Source organism: Dromaius novaehollandiae, chromosome 1, assembly GCF_036370855.1.
Source record: "Dromaius novaehollandiae isolate bDroNov1 chromosome 1, bDroNov1.hap1, whole genome shotgun sequence".
In the NCBI taxonomy this organism is placed as follows: domain Eukaryota; kingdom Metazoa; phylum Chordata; class Aves; order Casuariiformes; family Dromaiidae; genus Dromaius; species Dromaius novaehollandiae.
The window spans coordinates 209000242-209020126 of record NC_088098.1 but is presented as its reverse complement, the minus strand read 5'-3'; the positions used below and the strand labels follow the sequence as shown (position 1 = coordinate 209020126).

The 19885-nt window shown below is 38.3% G+C and overlaps 1 long non-coding RNA gene across 1 annotated transcript in view; it reads right to left on the bottom strand.

The window, feature by feature from the left end:
- Positions 1–229: 229 nt before the first annotated feature.
- The window catches only part of LOC135330519 (uncharacterized), a 39253-nt gene continuing 19597 nt past the window's right edge, over positions 230–19885 (bottom strand). The window contains exons 3-4 of the long non-coding RNA XR_010392538.1: positions 2819–3060; positions 230–1673 (exon numbers count right to left, since the gene is read on the bottom strand). This is a non-coding gene — a long non-coding RNA (uncharacterized LOC135330519). The remainder of the gene's footprint in view (positions 1674–2818; positions 3061–19885) is intronic.

Below are 19885 nucleotides of genomic sequence, written 5' to 3'. Positions count from 1 at the left end.
ACCAGTCCCAAAAGTTGCTACCTTTAATTTAATTTATTAGATGAATGTTTACAGCTGTAACTTGGAAATGTTACAGCTTTTCTGGGATGCTTACTAACCAAGCATTACTTTTTAATCAATAACAGAAAAAGCCAGACAGTTCACTACAGTGCAATTTCAAAAAGTGAAACCTATTTGACCTGAAATAATCATAAAGAAAGAAAGAAAATAATCTTTAAATAGCTTAGAAGTGGTGCTAAAATTGGCCTTTATGATAGGAGAGAAAATGGACAGTATTAATCCCACTGTTAGTTCTTTATCTTTAAAAATCAATGCAGATTGCTTCTTTCCTTTGGCTAGGAAGACTGCTCTGCATTTGATTCAGCCATCAGTAATGCTACCCCCAGCAGAGGGCATGTGGTGTCTACTTAGCTGGCATCAACAAAAACAGTAGGATGCTCATCTGATGTTCACAGAATTTTCTGAAAACCATACCCTGCAAATCACTAATGGGCATGTTTCTTCTACAGGTGTGCACAATTGTGGCACTGATTTTCTTCAACAGAAGCTGTCCAAATGCACCTAGTTGCAAAACGTGACCCCCTTTCCTCTTTCTTTTTTTCTTTTCTTTTAGTACTATCAGAATAATATGAAAAAAGGAGGTTAAGAGGTGACTTGATCAGTTTTAAAAGTATCTACACAGAGAGACAACTTCTAAAAGTACCAGGCTCTTTAATCTGCCAGACAAAAGGATGATACAATTCAATGCCGGAAAGTTTAAGCTCAACAAAATCAAAGTAGAAATACCCTGTAAAAAGTTTAACAGCAAAGGTAATTAGCTGTTAGGACAACTTGCCTAGGGATATGGTGCATTCTCCATCACTTGAAACCTCTGACCCAGGAAAAGCCTTTGAGTCTTTCTAAGAGACATGCTTCAGGTCAACCAGAAACTGCCTGGACCATCACAAGAATTAGTGAGTGTAATTCCATGGCCTGTGCTAGGCAGAAGCTTTATTTAGATACTTTAGATGGCCTCAAACTCTATGCATAGGAGTTGCATTTATCAACTATTCCACTGCTATAGCTGTAACATATTAAATGTTAAGACGTGCCTTTTCTCATATACCTGCTGGATTACTAGCACTGCAATGACACGCATGAAATAAGTGGCCAGCAGAGAGAATGTCTTTGCCTGAATCAGTAGCTCAGTTCTCATAGGTTATGACCTGGTATTAGAACAAAAGACCATCTACTACTTTCTCTCTCTCTCTCTCTTTCTCTCTCTCTCTTTTTTTTTTAATTAGAATTGTCATATACATCAATAATACTGTCAGTAAATATAGAAAACAGGAATAAAAAGCCTTTGCAGTAGAACAGCAGGTCTTTTTAGTCTGCATAGGAAGCCATTGTCTTCATTCGTGAAGCAACAAACTTAATTAGTTTGCAAACACCTGAGACAAAATGTAAGCATTCATGTTATCTGAAAGTCTGGAATTTAGATATTGACTTTAAAATCTTCTAAGCATGATCTTCCTTGAGGGGTAGAGTATCTTAATTCTATTTAGCTTTAAAGTGTTTTATCTTATTCTTCCAATATCATATGCTGTGTTGGATAGAATGAAGAATGACACTTGGAGGAGGATTCACTTGATAGGACGTAGGTGTCTCCTTCTGAGGTAGCCCCGGCAGGTTTTCTATATAAGTAGAAAGAAAGGGCTATTTTAAGGGTATGATCAGTCTCCTCCTGATATCTATGAAACAGTTCAGACAGACTGTACTGAAAATGTGCCTCTCTTTCCCCCAGTGATTATATGATTATGCAAGGAGCCAGAGACTAGTGGATATTTGGAAATAGTTGTCTAAACTGTAGATGTATAAATTCAGATGAAATGAATTCCACCCTTACTGTCCAAAATGCATAGGCTTCTCAATTTAGATTCATTTTGGGTTTCATAAAAAGGATCATTTCTTTCCTCATTTCATTTCATTCTTCCCTATTTTCTGTTTCAGAGGTTTTGTCTTCTTGGGAGTCAGAGGAGAAGAGAAGAGAGACAGGAATTCTTCCCAAACTTATTTAAACTTTATCTTAATTCTGTATCACCAGTCACAAAGTGGAAAAATATTACTGGAGAATAGGTAGTTTGAACACTAATCAGTAAACTAATAGACTTCCATTAAAATAGCTATATTCCACTCTGGACCTAATAATCCAAAGGCCACTGAAGGCAAAGGGAAAATTTTCTTTTAACTTTGAACTATGATCTCTATTACCATCTCCTGAAATAATCAAAGAAAAAAAAAGTGATAAAAGAAGGAGAGCTAAATTAGGATTCTTGAAGTTTTCTAATGTTCTAAACTATATAGTTTTCATCTCTTAACTCCTTTTTTTTTTTAACTTCAAATCCTGACCATTAAAAAAAAATCAGTAATTTGTGTTTTAAAAGATTAAGGAAATTCTTGAGTCCTTCTAGTTTATTGGTTTACTCTGCTGAAGGGGATAAATGGGCTATAGAGTGGTAGCCTAGTTACAATTGTTATTTATAGAGGTTTCTGATCCAGGCAAATTAACTTGTCAGTAAGGGTAAAGATACAGTGCACACAATTTCAAGATGCTACATGTAGAAAGTTGCAGGAAAAGCAGCTTGATAGTCTCTTGCTTTTTTTGTGAAGGAGTAGATGAATGTGTTATTAGTGACAGTTTTATAATGAACATTCAGAAAAGCACTCAGTTAAAGTGCCCTATGCAAGTATAACTTTGACATTCCGTTGTCTTTTGACCATTTAGCTGTGTGACTAAATGTATTTTTCACGTAGCATTCCTGAAAGAATTTATACTTACCACTAAAGGGCCACTCTGAAGCTTTAATCCTCTGAATTCATGGGCAGTATGTAGAAATGTTGCCCGAAGCTCAGACTTGGTTGCAAGCTGGTAGGTGGTGACATTCTCAGCTCGTGGCTTATCTGCTGTAGACCAGTTCTCTCTCTGCTTCGGCTGAAGTCACTGGCTGGAGAGCTAGATGAGGCATAGCTAGATCCCCATTGACTCCGCATCTCTGCCACATACTTCCCCATGCACTAGGGCTAGAGATCAACATCATCATCAGACTGCCAAAACCACAATCATCAACATGTCCTTGACCCAAGGCATTCTGGTTGTGAAGCTGCATACCCTGAACAAATACAGCAGGCATACCAAGATGCAGACTTTCTGCGAGAGAAGAGTGGATAGTGAGGGAAGCTGCAGACATCTCCATTACCAGTGCTCAAAAAAACACATTATTTCTGTGCACCTGACACAAAACGATGGCACGATTGCACAGCTCTCCCACTGAGATGAAGGCTCTGTCCAGCCTTTTGCACAAACAGTATTCAAAAGGTTAGGGTCAGCCTAGTGAGACTAATCTCCTGTAAGCTCCTGCTATAGTTAATGGAGAGGGCAGTTTAGAGCAGGCACCTAATTCAGCTGCTCTGTAATAGTCTCTGGAGGATCCTGTTTCATTCAATAGACTATAGCGGGATATTAAGGAAGACACTAGACCAGATTTAGCCCTTTTGACTACCTCTCTCCAACCTGGAAATGTGTTGTGACTTCAACCTCTGTTCTTCATCCTAAGATTCCTGCATTAAGGTGGTATTTTGGGCCTTCTACATAATACAGACACATGTTAACATTGGACCCTATTCAGATCACCTGCAACAGGCATCTACCATGCACTTTCCAGTTACAGTACTTCTCTTGACTCCATAGGGAGAGTAGATGGTCTAAATTATTCACTGATGTTTTGATAGTAAACTCCACAGTAGACTTTACAGCTTAATTAGGCACATAATATTTGATTTGATTTGAATACGGTCCATTTATCTGCATTTATTTCAGGAGAGACTCATCTCACCTAATTTTAACTATGAAACTGTCAGGACTCTGGGTTCTCTGTAAAGTCAGGTGAACATTATGCAACTCCAGAGTGCAATAAAGATGAGTTTACAAATAGATAAGATAGGTGTTTATAGTGCATAAGATCAATTGTCCTCTGGAGGTTCAGAAGATAGATGGACATGTATTACATCTTTAGAGCACCTACCATGAAAGGTCTTAATTCCAGCTTTGACCCTTAGATATGTTATATAACAGCAACAAACAACAATAATGATATATCAGGTTGTAGTGGATACTTCATAATTAAACAACTTTTATATGCATCTATCAATGCTACTGCTACATGGTCCCCGCTATCTGTTATGTCGCAGCACTGTTTTGACCTAATTCTTGGTGCCTACATTTGAAAAAACTTTATACACCATGCTTCTGTCTTAGAGTAAGGAGGGATCCTTGGCTTATAAATAAATCATTTGTAGAAATAGCAAGATTTAAACACTGTGATTCTTTTACAAGTAGTTCCATCACAAGCAACAGAGCTTGAATCCAGAAATCAAGTCATCTCTTTTACTCTGGGGAAGCTGTTTCAAGTCTTTCATAGCCCCATGAGTAAGAGTGTGATCAGAATGGATGCATCTTTTTCTCTCTCTTTCCCTTTTTCTTTCCCTTTTCCCTTTTCCTTTTTCCTTTTTTCTTTTTTCTTTTTTTCTTTTTCTTTTGCTTTTCCTTTTCCTTTTCCCTTTCCTTTTCCTTTTCCTTTTGAATAATGCATTTTAGCTTTAGAGTAGGCATTTGTCTTTTAGTTAGTAATTCAAAATTAGAGAGAGAGAGAGACAGAAAGGAGAGAAAGGGTGACAGAAAATGAATTCAGAAAAATACTAAGGCAGTTGTTTGAAAAAATTTACTTTACATGGAAAACAAAACAGAAAAAAATTACAAAACAATAGAATGCATATGATTTTGTTATATTTGAATAATCAGCTTCCTATATGAGCTTTGTCAAGGTCAATACAGATATAAAGACTTCACTTGGTGAAGGTGTGCTGCATTACAGCAAAAGAGGAGTAATAAAAAATAAGAGTATTTCACCCACTGTTTTGTAGCCTAAAGCTCCCCGAATCTGCATTGCAAAGCAACCCCAAAATGTGCTCATAAGCTTCTTTGTGAAACACCTGCTGCCAACACAAGGCATATGGGTTCCTCAAAAATTCACACATTACCTGGAAGAATAGTTCCAAAGATACACTCCATCAAAAATTATGCAGACCTAATCTGATCTCCCAGTTGGGCTTCCTGTCAGTAAGACAGGAACAGAGAAAGGGAAAAATAGGTCCCTGATTATTCCTTATCATTTTATCAGTCTAAACTATTTTTATTCTGTAAAACAAAGCTCCTTACACATATAAACAGAGGTTTGGTCATAATCCCATTTCTTTGACATTTTGACATAATTCCATAAGCATTTCTTCTTGGAAGAAAAAAAAATATGTCAACATCGGGCATTGAAAAAGCTGGGGTTCTTGGTGTTATTTTTGGTTGCTTTTTGTTTTGTTAAACACAGAATGAATTTAATAAAGTCTGTCTCAGTTGTAGACTTGCCTGCTGGTATAAATATGAAAAAGTAATGGCAGCAGTTTGAAACCTCTTTATAAATTAAAATCTGGCACCAGCTACAAAATTATTTTGACTGCTTCTTAGGCAAGTTCTGTAGATGACTGCATATTGGTTCAGAAAAAAAAAAAAAAAACAACAGACATCTAGGGCTTTTAATGGTAACAGCTCTATGGAAGAGCTAAAGGTATCTTCTTCATCTAGAACTGTAACTCATTATTTACCTCTTCCACTGTTATATTTCTCTGGGGGATATTACAAAGGAACAACAACCTGAAAATGAAGAAAGCACTGCTTTCAAAATATTCTGCTGCAATCAGCAAGCAATATATGTTGCTGCTATAAAAAATGCCTAAGATAAGGCTTTTACATTTCATTATCATAACTCCTACCCTCTACTGGCTTCTGCAAAGAGGAAAAAGGAAAAAGCTCTGGAGTTTTTAATTAGAAATACTTTCCACTGATAAGATACAAAGAATTAATTATTTATTCCCTAGATGCATCAGGAGTGTTTTCCTTTTTGGACTACTGCAAATACAACTGACAAACACTCAACATTTACTCTTGAAGCAAGATACTGGTGAGATGCAGATGGTGACAGTCTCCGCAAGGTTTCCATTTTGTTGAACGACCACATACCATGTTAAAAAACACAGGGGTCTTTACTCAGGCCAGCTCAGGGAAGATCTCTTCTCAGTATACAGCAATAGTAGTGTAATAGTAATGAGGAAAAAACATGGGTAGTCTTCCACTGCTGTTATAGGTCAGGAGTACTACATCTTTATTTGGGATTATCATGACTTAGGAAATGGAAATAGAAATAAAGAGGAAAACTCAGAGAAAAGAGACAAACTCACCTAGAAACACTGACAACATTTAAGGTAAATGAAAACTGGGAAATTGTATTAGAAAGGAAACAAATAAAAAAGTATAGAATAAATAGACTAGGGAATATTCAACACAGTAGAGAAATCAAATCTTACACTCCAGATCACTGCCAGCCATGCGAGAATTCAGAGATATTTTGTGAAACCAAAATAAGATAAAATAAAATAGAACTGATATTTCTGTATAAAAGCCTGAAGGACAGCTGATAGCTGTAGGAATAGAAAGATCACCATATAGGGCTCAGAGCTACTTTACATGTTGTTCACCAACTGTAAAATGTGCAATTAGCTGCTAGAACTTGTTTCTACAGTTGAAGTTACACTGAGCAAAATGCTCAGGGAACAAACTCATTGAGATGAGTTTCTATTGCCTGCTCAGGGAAGAGTTCCAAGTTGTAGAGCTGCTTTCTCCCCTTGAAAGAGCACTGGTAACGCCACATAGTTGATGTAGTCAGTCTAGGTCCAAAATAGAAACCAGAAAGGAGAGCAAACAGTATCTCTCATGAAACATGTCACGTGATATTTTTGTCTCAATTTTTTCTGGTTTCTGCTTAAAATGCTTAATTTTGACTCTTATGTAAACATGAGAATTTCTGTGGAAAAGAGAAATTGTTTTTTCAGTTGCAGAAAAAATTAGAAAAGTAAAAACAATATATCGTAGTTTACTGACCTGAACTCAAGAACTAGTCTGCTCTGATATATTCATTGCACATGTGCCTATATTTGATCTTCAGTTCCCTATATATCTATATGTTTACCTAAACATACATATATGTGTATATAAACACACAAAGACACAGACGCAGACACACACATACACACACATATATATACATATATCTATATGCACACCCACACCCACACGCCCCCACACCCCTACATTCTGTATATCTTTGGTCACTTCAGGACCAAAGGAGAGAAATTACCATCTTAGAACATGAGTATTTTTATCCTAAAGTTAATGTCTAAAACAGACAGATGAGGTGAGTTGCTCCTTAAAGGTGCCCACCAACAGCTAGCCCACATGTAGACATCTATATTGTGGTAAGATATATTCTGTTCATGGCTTCCAAGAATAATACCAATGAAATAAACCCATACAAGCCAAGCTGGCATGAAGGTTGCAAAAGTTCGTGTAAGGGATTTTTAAAACGATATTCCTACTGCTTTAGCTGTCCTTTAAAAGGAACTGAGAGCAACAGAGGGAAGGTCACTCTCAGTTGGGTGAGACACCAAAAATAAGATGGGGTGGCTGAAAGACAAGAAAGATTGTTACCGTTTGAGTTGCACTCCTCCTCTACTGGCTGGAGATGGGACCCATTCTGGGTGTGCTTATGTCAGTACTAGAATTATGCAACATTTTAAAAGGGAATATATCATCTGCTTCACACGCTAAATCAATCTCTTTTAAGCAGTGCAATGAGTGTCAAATTAACCCTTTTGCTTTCAGCAATGGTTTCCTGAGCTTTCTTTAAGTTCACTAGATGTTGGAGATAAAATGCTAAACAACATGCAAGGTACCTCTGAAACAATATATGGATCTTGATGTTGCAGGGGATCTCAGATCTCCCACTGACATTTCTATATCACAGTTAATATTTTTCAAACTGGCCTAGATTCTTCCCATTATTTTTGCCAGATTGCAATAGATGGGTGATGGATTTACTCCTTCTGCTTCTTAAAAACAGAGTATAGAAAGAAAGAAGAGCCAGGAGTTGTTTGATGAGACTTGATCGATTTAATATCACTTGTGCTATGCAATAATATTTGTGCTTTGATAAAAGCCATGGTCCCTTCTAAGCACTCAGGATTGTTGTTAATACAATCCAAAGTCTGAATGAAAGGATTGAAAGCTAAAAATGGACATCTGCTTCCATGCACAGCCACAGTGACAATCACTTTCTCCAGGAACACTTTAACTCTTGGCACTGCTAGTTTAGTCATCAATGAAAAAAATAAAATAAAAAGTCCTGTTATCCCAGTGGCATATATCATCTTTGGCCTCTAATAAAAGTGTTTTTTTCCCTTTGGGGAAAGACAGCTAGGTGGATTATGCTGGGAATAGCTTGTGTCATCAAACCAGCTTGACAAGCTAGTGGCACACAATGGAAATGGCAAGTTTCCATCCTCCTGATGATTATAGGAGCTCTTTGTTCTCAAACAGCGGGAATCTCTGGTTTGGGTCCAGTAAGCCATGGGCCAGAAAGCAGGAAGTCAGGAAGAAATACAGTGAACCAGCTCACAAGATAAAAAAGAAACAGCATCAGCTTTGTATGACAATTTGACCTACTACTGAGCAGATTAAAGTCCCCTTCCTTTTTAACCTGACCTTAACTAGACTTTTCAAACTCTAAAACTGCTAGTGCAAGTTTTAGCAGCACCAATTCTTTTCACTTGCTTGAATGTTACATTGACATCTATGAGGCGTGATGATAACCAAAAATCCAAATAACATATATTTCAAGTTCAGACAACAGTAATGTGATTGCTAATTATTTGAGTAAAAATGGAAGTTCATGTCTGGTAAAAGCAAGAATCAGTAGCACCTTGTCTTTCTTTCTTAGCAAAAGTAGGTAGCAAGAAGTATATAATAAAAATTCTTTGCAGAAGGAATTGTTTGCCTTAGACTTTATTTGGCATTTGAATAATATGCTACGAAATTTCACAGAAAAGGAAGACCTGTCTGTGTGTCTCATATAAAACATCAGATCAGAAACATGAGCCCAGACACTGTGGCAAAACACACTGTCTGGGGCAATGTTTGTGGGTCCATGAAATTCCAAAGAACTTAGCAGAACTTTTTGCAGATAATAAACTTTTTGCCTATGGAAAACAGCCAGCAGGAAAAAACAGCTAGAAAAACAATAGGTCTGGGAATGAAAAGTAGACCATTTTTCTTGCCTCCCGGTGAGAGTTAGGCTCAGATGTGCCTATTTTAATTCTGGAACTTCAAGTGAAAGCCATATGTCCACTGGCTGCTTTTGAAAGCTTATTCTAACTGAAACCTTGCCTTTTTTATTTTTAATTTTGAAGACAGAACTCAACAACAAGTTCTTAAATATGTTGAAGATAGTCTGGGTGTTGAAAAATTAGCAAATACCAGGCTTTACTGTACCATTTCATTCTGGCAATTGCTATTTGTGCTCGTCATCCTGTCAAAAAGACAGCAACAAAGGGTCAACAGTTCAAGTAAGACCATGACTTATATTTACATTTATACAGAAGCTCTTATCCTGTAGGAATTGCAAGCACCACACACACACACACACTCACACACACAGAGCATGGACTTTTACTATAACATCTTTAGCTGTCAGAATTGTTACAGTCAAACAGAGAAAACACAAGACAGTATTTTACACCACGACAGGGAAGAATTCAGAGAAAAATGGATGTCCTGGGAAAATGGGTATCCAAAACAACCAGCTCAAGTACAGTCGATCATGTTTGTTTTGCATAGCAGCAAAGCAGTTTTAAAGAGTGAAACATCTGCATGACTTTCTTCAAAAAGCATGTTTATGAGACTGCCTCATTTACTCTATTCAAACAGAGAGCCTGTGTTTTAAGCATATTTGCTTTGATCTAAAACAAGCAGATAAAAAAAGGGGGAATTTTTTGGCCCACTCAGACCGCTTCAGCCTTTCGTTCAAAATTGCTATTGACTGAAATCAGATTTTACATTAAAATCTATTTGAATATACTTTTCTTCTAGTAATGAATGATTTATCCATTGTATTTCTGAAACATGGCAGTGAAGTACTGTAAAAACCATAACTCTTTTCATAGCAAGGACACTATTATCTTATATACTCATTCTACAACTACAGCTCATGACATCAGTTTTATTTAGACAGGTACTGTATGCTCATGAACTCCTCAAGGTCTCAGGGTCTCAGAGGGAAATGTAACACTTGCCAGCTGCTGGGCACGAATGCTTCCTTTTCCAGACAGAATCAGCTTGGTTGCAAGACCCTTAACACAACAAAAAGGCCCTGATATGTTAGCAGCACTAAGTATCCAGTTGACCTTCAAGGTCACCGAAAAAGTTTCAGTCGGAATCTGCTTGTCTTCTCATCAGTAGAGCAATTGCTTGGCCTAACTGCTTTGGAAATGCAGCCTAAACTTCAGACAGCCCCCTGGAAGAAAATGCAATGAAAATATACTACTACTATGAGATAGATGCAAACTCCCACTCATCAACACTGACCACTTAACCAGCCACTGGAGGGCATTAAGTTTTTACACATTCACCACATCCCTATTGCCTTCAAGGTTAAAATGATGTGACTTTTTTTACTACCTTAGTTTATAGGTAATATAAAACTTAGCATTGCAGTACACTAATTCATAAAAAGCCTCTCCTTTCTTTAGTAAAAAAAAGGGGAAAAAAAATGCCTGAGTGCTATGTCAGCCGAAAAAAAAAAAAAGTTTTGCTCAGACAGTTGCAGCTTTTACTAACACAGATACAGTAAGCATAATAAATCCTTGTAAAAATGCAAATTCCCATGCTCTCTCAGCCATTGCAGTCCATTTGTTATTACACTTTTAATCTATAATTTATTCAACTGCTTTTCCCCAGTCTCTTCTTTCCCCCTCAAGAAGACCTTCTTCTGCAAGGGATTGGTTATTATATTGTAGTATAGTGTTGTGTAGTATAAATTTATATAATGCATATAACTATTAATTTAAATGTACATATTAATATATAATAGTGTTTAGACTAGTTTTTGTTGGATTTGAATAGATTTATTATTAATGGAAAGCTTGAGTTTAAAGGTCATCCTCTTTCTGAAAGCACTGGGGTGTCACAGGAATGTCAAGTACAGACACAAAGGATGGGGGCTGATGAAGCAGTTATACTCCATAGGTCCACCATTTTAGCTGGGATAAAGAAAAATATAAAATGGATGTTAAGAGGTGCCTCAAATTCTGTGGGAACTGAAGAGCTGAAGAGCTGTGTCTGTCCTTGTGCAGATAGGAGAGGTATAAAGAGCTCTGGGCAGAAAAGAGATGAGCTGCACTAAGTAGATGTAGACTTGGCCAAAACACAGTACACTGAAAGCGAGAGAGCAGAGGAGCCAGAGCAATGCTGTTGGATTCTGCTTCAAGAAACAGTTGCAGAGCCTCCTCTTACCCAAGCAGTACCAGTGATAAGAGAAAAATGATTGATGCTTGGCCAGGAATATGTATCATTTTTGGTCGAGACAGGATACACATCTGAGAAGGCTGCTGCCTACTCAGATCAGCATGCCAGAGCCCTTGTTAAAGACCCCATGTAGTAACTACTGGCATGGCGTGGTCACACACTTCCCTTGAGGGCCACCCTATCTCACAGGGCTTCTGGTTAGGCATGATGCTTTTCGTAGCCACAGCATGCAGCACTGCAGCTTGTGTAGCACCATGCCCAGGCACTTTCAGGTCCATTCACAGTGAAATGGATGCTCAGTTCAGCCGGGGCCTAGAGGCAGGTTTAAATTCTTCTCCTTAGACTGATAATAAGGCACAATGCAAGTGCTCTGCTGCATGTGCTGGGTACCAAAGTACATACATTTTCCCCATTACTCTCCGGGCCACTGCCTTTTTGCAGTTAACACTTATCCATGGCAGTGATTCCTAGACTTTAAAACCAGGCTCTCACCATCTAGTATGACATTTTCTATAGCGCAGATATAATTTATCTCTGAATGAATGACTGCCTAATATATTAGCATACGTTATAAAATCCTGTTTTCATTTAAAAATGTTTAGCAATGGAAAGTCTCTAGCATGCAAGAACTTATCCACCTCCATAGCATTGGAAATTACTTTTTCTTGACCTTATTTCTAGTCTGAGTTTGTTTAACTTACACTTTTTAAGTACTAGATCATATTTCTTTCTGCTGAGCTGAAGAGCTGCCTGTCATCACACTTTTCTTCTATATATAGGTTCTAATAGAGAGAAGTCCCCCTTCATCTTCTCTTTGTTAAGCTAAAGAGACTGAGGTCCTTGAGTAGAGGATTATTTTCCAGAACCGTAATTATTCTTGTGCCTCCTCTCTAAACCTCTCCAACTTAGCCTTGATAAGAATTCATCAACAGCACTGGCACACTTGTTCTCCATGGGCACAGGTGATGCAAGCAAATAGCTTTTTGCAAAATTGCCAGCTGTTTTTTTTTTTTTTTTTTTCCCTCTCTGATACTTCCAGTTCCTCACTAGCTGTTATTTCCTCCTTGGCCTATGAATGTTCTCTGTAGCAACCAGCTTCATCCTGTCATTTAACCCACTCAGCTGTGTAGCTCCTTCAGCTTTTGACTACTTTCCCTTAGTCCAATCTCAGACCAGTGTCTGAGTGGCTTTGTGAAGGATGATACAATGTCCCCCTTTTAATTGGGGATTCCTGAGGTCACACACAGCACTGGCAAACCTCTGTGGATTCACAGGGAATGATGGGATGTGGTAAAGTACACATGAAGATACTGGACTTCCAGGCACCTTCGCTAATGCCCAGGGAACATCTACAAGGTACACTGAAAGCTATCTTAGCGTGCTCTGGATCCAACTTGTGCACATCTCTTTAGTGGATTCAGTCAGGGCATGAGAAAGTTTGAAAGTAGATACAGGTGGGCCAGAAGAGACAACTCTAATCGTAGCAGCAGAATTGTGCTTACAGTTTATCTATGCTTGCATGGAGGAAGGTTTACCATCCTAATACAACAGAACGGTTTTATCATCGTTGCAGTATCCACACTAGGAACGTTTTGCAGTCTGCAATGCAGAGATGCCTCACTTAAGAGCACTGGGCAACCCACAACCCTAAGGAAAGATTGTGGTCCTTCAGCCAGGAGCCCTGTCTTCTCCTTAGTGTCATCATTTTCCTTCAGAATGACCTTGAATAAAGCACTTCATTCCTTTTTTACCTTTTATCAAAGAAAGTTTTATTTAAAAGTTCACTGCATTTATGGCTTTGCTTCAGATGATACCCTTGATCTAAGTGAAACTTTGTCGTCTCAATATTCCTGGCTGCTGCTAATACATCATCAGCTGAGACAGCCCCCAAATGACCATTGCAGAATACAGTGCCTTGAAAGGAGCTTTGAGGTTCCTGCCTTGCTGTGCAGAAATTGCTCCTATTTTACATCTGGAAGTATAGAGTGAGTTTGATGAGTTTGATTGACTTTGTAACCTCAACGGCGATCAAGCTATACTGAAGCAATAGCATACCCCAACCTGTGTAAGATGATGTGGATACTCAGCAGGTGTTCAGCCCATGAAAATAATAGCTGTGGATAATTTTCCTCTAGTTTCCTAAGTGCAGGGTCTCTCCAAGACAACTAGGGATGCATCATATTTGGTTTGGATGAGCGTATAAAAAGTTAAACTTTCTGCAATATTTGTTTTCAAGAAAAATAGGTCATTAACCTGTTGTTATTTCTGAGAACTATTCTGTGGAAGTTCAGTTCACAGAAGTGCTCCCAATCTCATCAAATATCTCTGGTTTATAATAGTTTCAGAATCGGTCTTCATTCAGGGACAATTCTGTGAGTGGTTTTCAATTTCTTTGGCTGAATGTAAGAGGTAAGAAGCACACAAACTGTCCTTCCTGTGAGAGATGACAATCTTTAAGCTGAACTACAAGTTTAGATGAGATCTAAAACTGTTACATTTTTCTAAGTGCTGAAGAAAAAAAAAAATCCAGTTTGTTCCACCTGTACTTTGCAAGAAAGTGGAATAGCTTAATTCATTGTTCTTTTTATGTTTGGTTATTTTTCCACAGCAGGTAGATTCACATCAGCGGGCATCTCTGGTGTTCATCTGTGAAATTGATATCATACAACAGAGGCAGTGACAGAGTAGAAATATCTCTGACTAGAGGAAGCATTTCCAAGGCCTAGTTTACTGCTTTTGCTGATTCAGTGCCAGCTTTGAAACCTGGGTGACTTGTTGCTCTTTGCATGGCAGCTGGTCTCTGACATTGCGGCTTGTCTCAAAAGCCAAAAGTTTGTCAGGAGAAGGATGTGGATCAAAAGGGCAAATTCAACAATGAGAAGCTACAGCTACATGGCCTCTGGTTTCCATGGTACGGTTAGATAATTGCAAATGATTCAGTTACGACTAGTTGATGAATTAGTGATGTTCATATCTACCCTTTTAACTCTAGGTATGTGCAATCACTAGGTTAGCATAAGCCACCTGCAACACTAACGACCCTAAAATGAGGAGTTAATGTGAAGGATGGAGGAAGACTACAAAAAGACACTTGTCAAATCTGTCTCCTGTATTGTTGATGCATCACGTATGGACTCTGTACCAAAGATCATAAGCTTAGAAAAATGACTTATTTTAAATAGAAAAAATAAATGAAATATGGTAAAGCCACAGAAGGTTTTAGGAACATGCTATAAACATTGGAACAGTGGGGATATAGGCAGAATTAAAAAAGAAAGCAACCCACCAAAAGACATCTCACAAGGAAAGCGAGATATGCGGGAAGTGTCATAAATCCCAAGAAATGCTTTGACTGGCAAAGTAACGACTATTTATAATGTTCATGTGCTTCAATACCTGATTCATCTTGAAAATAAGTCAGAAGCTCTGCTGATATAATTGAGGGTTCAGCACTGACAGAAATAGTTCAGATCTGGGGTATAAACCAAAAAGTAGGATTTTTTATAAATCTTATGGATTCTTAATTATATCTTAGGATTGAAGGTGAGTGAGGGTGAGGATGAAAATGTGTAAACTATGTCATCGGGTGGAGTTAATCTGAATAACATGGGTAGTAAAGTCTGTCCTAAGGCAGAATGGAGCCTGGCACACCTCGGTGTGAAATTCCCTCTTCCTGATAAAGGCTAAGACACCTCTTCCTAAAGGAACAAGAAACTGCTCTGCTCTTGGCAAACCTCCATAGGGTTTGAGTATTGAAAAAAACCATGTTCTTTAAAACTGGGAACCAGATTGTGATCTGTGTCCTGCTAGTTATCTGATGGCTATTTCCAGTGGATATGATATATAAATTATTTTGCTCTGTCTTTATTCCCAGAGAAATGTGAAGCAAAGAAACCCCTTTAAACTCTTTATCTATGATCGTACAAGGGCTAGCACATAACCAGGAGCTCCTGGCTGGGTGCTGGATGACATTACCATCTGGATCAGCAAGCAGCTGATGTTGAGACTTGAGCAAGCTCAGCTTGGGTGTCCTGACTTTCAAGCAAAGGGCATCACCTCCATCGCCCTCCCACTACCAGGCTTTTCACTGGTAGGACAACAGAAGTGAGTTCCAAGGAAAAGGTGTAAGGAAAACATGAGAGCGACTTTGTAGAATTTGACCACAGTTTCTCCCAAGTAGGGCACACCAGATGGAGAATACCTTTTTCTTCATAAAACAAAACAGTCAAAACAAAAGCGATCCATCACCTTCCACGTCCATGAAGATAAAACACTACAAGAACTCATCCTTGTTCTCTGAGATTCCCACAACTCACAGGGGAAAACAATTGTCCCCCCTTAAGCCTCAAAATAATCTTTTTTCTCCCCAAAGATTAAATAATTTCTCCTGTACTTACGTGCTGATTTGTCATTATTTAAGACAACATGTTATATAATATAATACTGTGAATATATCTTTAATGAACCTAAAAACTAAGAAATCCAGTTTCCCTGTTGGAAAAGATTAATTGCCTGAGACATCTTTAAAGATACACTTTTGTGGTCTACCTTTTTCCTTTCATTTCCTGGAATGCCAGGTTCATTAAACTTCAGAGGTGACACATACTGTACCTTACTGTGACTATAAAAATAAAGAAGCTATTCATAGGTACTGCACAGACATAACACACTGTGCCACTGTCTATCATGAGAAACTCCCGTGTCTTTTTAAACCTGATTTTCTCTTTTGCTGATCATGTTGCTTTAGCAGCATGTTTCCTTAAAAAAAAAAAAAAAAAAAAAAAATCCCCACTGCTATGAACTTTAAGTATGAGTGACAGTTCAGGTACTGGGTTAGACCAAAGGTGCAAATAGCCTCATGTGGGACAGACAACAAAGGATGATTAAGAAATGACTTTAAAAATGGATAATGAAATGATTGGAGATTTATTGACTTTCTGAGCCAGAAGCTGCTTCTGGATCATCCTATTTAATAGTCTCTGCTGGATCCATTCTTCAGGAAGATCCCTAATACTTTTTAAAATGTTAATACTTTTTAAAGCCTGTTTGCATTTTTGATCTCTGCAACATCCTGTGGCGATGAGTTTCACACTTCTTTTTGCTGTGTTTGAAAAAAATGCTTCTTTTGGTTTGTTTTTAGCCTGATACCTAATAGTTAACTGGGAGTTTTGTATCACGAGAAGGGCAAATAAGCCCTCTTCACCTTTTTGCTCAAGAGTTCTAGTCTAGTTACTTTTTCCACTGAAGGTGATGTTTCATGCATATCTAGAAATAAAGAGCTCTAAAGCTGAAATGGGGCAGAAAGGTTCACTTTTGATCTTAAAATTCAGAGCTGTGGCGGACAGAGTTCACCCTGAAACAGTGGTGCATGAGGGGAGGACCTGCACCATTGCCCTGCGGCTGCGGTCACATCCTATGGCGGGCCAATGTGTGGTGCAGGGGCTGATGATAACAGGGAATCAAAGGTTGCCTTCATCCTTTAGTGATATTTAATCTGCCTCTCACTGTCCCAAACCACTATCACTATTACTATTACTATTATTATTACTATTACTATTATTAACATTCTTCAGGGAGGCAGGATTAAGCAGACACTCGCTGATGTTCCTAACCTGGCAGGGATAAAACCTTAGCATACAGGGCAATTTGATGATCCTTATGAGACCCTTCATACGCAGCCCTCAGTTAGCATGGCCTGCATAAAATGCAGTGCAGGAAAAGACCAGCAGCTGTCTAGCTCGGGGATTAGTATTACGGAAAAAGAAGAGGGCTTGGGGATTGTTCTTCCCTGAGCTCCAGAGAAACAGTCCCAGGCTGTAGCACCTTAACCTGGGAAAGATGTTTCAGATACTTGGCCTTTTTTGTTTTGCTTTTCCTATTATATTTAAATTATTTCATTATGTATTAAGTAGGTTGTCTAGGTCTTTGAAAACCCTATGAAATTCTATTGCCTTTTAAAATACTTGAGTACATCTTGAAATCTTTTCTACTTGGGATCGTCTTCCATTTTTTTTTAAGGTGCTTTGATTATTTTCATCCTGCCAGTTTTGGTTTCCAGAGACCATGCTTTCTTTTGGCAAACCTTGCTCCTGTCTGAGGCCCTTTTACCGCATTCCATTTGTATTGCAGAATCGTTGGAGAGACTGGAAGAAGATGAATGCTGTGCCCTTCTCGTCTACACGTCTCAAAACATTTAACAAAAAATGTCAGTATCATTTATTCCCTTCTTATAAATAAGAAAGCTGAAATAGAGAGAGGGCAAATGACTAGTTTCACTCACCAAGGAAATTAATGGCATAGCCAATGCCAGTGCCCAGACCCAGGTGATAGTTCTAGATGCTGGGCTCATGCTGGCTGGGGGAATGCGATCCCGAGTAGCAGCACAGCAATTGCAGACAATGTCTGTTGGGTTTTGCAAAGGATTTTAGGATTTTGACGTTTGGTTTTCTTCCAAACTGAAACACATTTGAAAATTTTCCAAGAACAAACAAGTTTATTTTTTTGTCCTGTTTTGAAATGTTTCATGTCAACAGAACTGAAGAATTGTTTTGTTTTGTTTTGATCATGACTCTGAAAAGCTACCTTACATTGCAATACATCATAACTTGAAATAATAAAACAAAGTGAAAAGCAGTAATTTAAAAATGAAAAATCAAATGCACCGATAATTTGGATGTCCTGACTATTTTGTCTCCTTCAGAAAAATCTCCATCAAGAGCTCTTCCAAAATGAAATTTGGGTGAAATGACCTGACTTCACATACTGCTTGGGTTGCAGGCATGTTGGTTAGGGTATGACCCCACTGTGGTTTATCCCTGTGTCCCCAGTGGTTATGCTTATGTACAAAAAAAGGAGTGGCATTACTCTGTGGACAGATATTGTTGCAGATTCTCCTGCTTGCTGTCCTAGCAAGCGACATTACCATGATCAAGACCAGCAAGGCACTGTTCAGTGGCACTGGACAAATAGGACTTTCTCATTGCAGTCTTTATGGAATGGGAATATGCGCACTTCCCAGGAGCGCAACGTGTCAGGAGCTGGCAACACAAATTTCAGTTACAGCATTCTAAACTGATTTAGCATCAGGGAAGGAAGACTACTAACTTTCAATAAGTCATACACTATTCACCTACAGCTGCACATTTTCAGGGCAGATCCAGGTACTGGTAGCTTCTCACAGCTAGGCTGCTTTACTTTATGCTCATTGCAATTCTGAGTTGGTTTGATATCCACATGCCAGCAAACTCATTTTTTTTGCAATTTCACTCAAAACACAATTGAAATTGAACCCAAGGAATGTGCTTCACCTAGTTAACCTAGCTAGTGAGATATTTCATTTCATAATAAATGAAGTAAGAATACCTATGAACATGTGATTTGGTTTAATTTTCACCTGGTAGTTATCACTGTGTATGCTCCAAATTTTGTTAGTATCTATAAACGTAACAGCAGGTATTTGGACCTTACACACATTTCTGCAGCCAGATCCAGGGAGAAATGCAGGGTAATGGAATGGCAGAAATCCAAGTTCTAAAATAAATGTAATCTGTCTACTGCTAATGAGAAACAAAACACCAGTTTCAAACTCTTCCAGAGGATGAAACCATCACTTGAATATTTGATTGCATGAAGAACTCCTTAAGTCCTTGCAATGGCATTTGAATATGCTACAACATTTCTGAATGACATATGTTGAAATGAAGACAATTATGGACTGCTCTCACATATTTTTATTTGTTTTACACTAGCAAGTGGGAAGCCCAGTGTGATCCATGCCCTGCCACGTGGGTGCCATGCAGACAGTCCTTTCTCTGACAAATATACTGCTAGAAAAAGATTGTAGGAGGGGAAAAAAACAATATTTGATGATGAAACAAATTGATTAAAAGCTTACTGGCCAGCCAGGATACAAACTAAGAACTCCTGGATGTCAGCATAGTACATGCTGCTACTTCCTTCAGGATGGTACAATATTTCCATTTAAAATAATCCTTTTTGCTACAACTGGTTCCCTCATTAATGGCCCCTGCTTTTCTGGCCCAGTGGGGACCAAGAAGCAAAAAGGCAAGGATTAAATTGTCCATGTTTTGGGAAGAAGTGACACTGAAAGCTTCCAAACCTTCCCTTTAGAAATTGAAATTAATAATGCAGTCCAGGTTTGGTTTGAAGGAAATCTGAAAGGACAGCATTCCTGGAGGGAATAAACCTCACAGGAAAGAGAGATCCTGACAAGTCACTTTGTCCATAAAAGGTAGCAGTCTTCCTGCTATGCTCAGTAGCAAGGAGATAAACTTGGAAATGACTTTAAAAGTAAAACTTTATGCATTTGAGAAGTATCATTTTTTTTCTAGATAGGATAGGATTATATGTGGAATTGATCTTAAT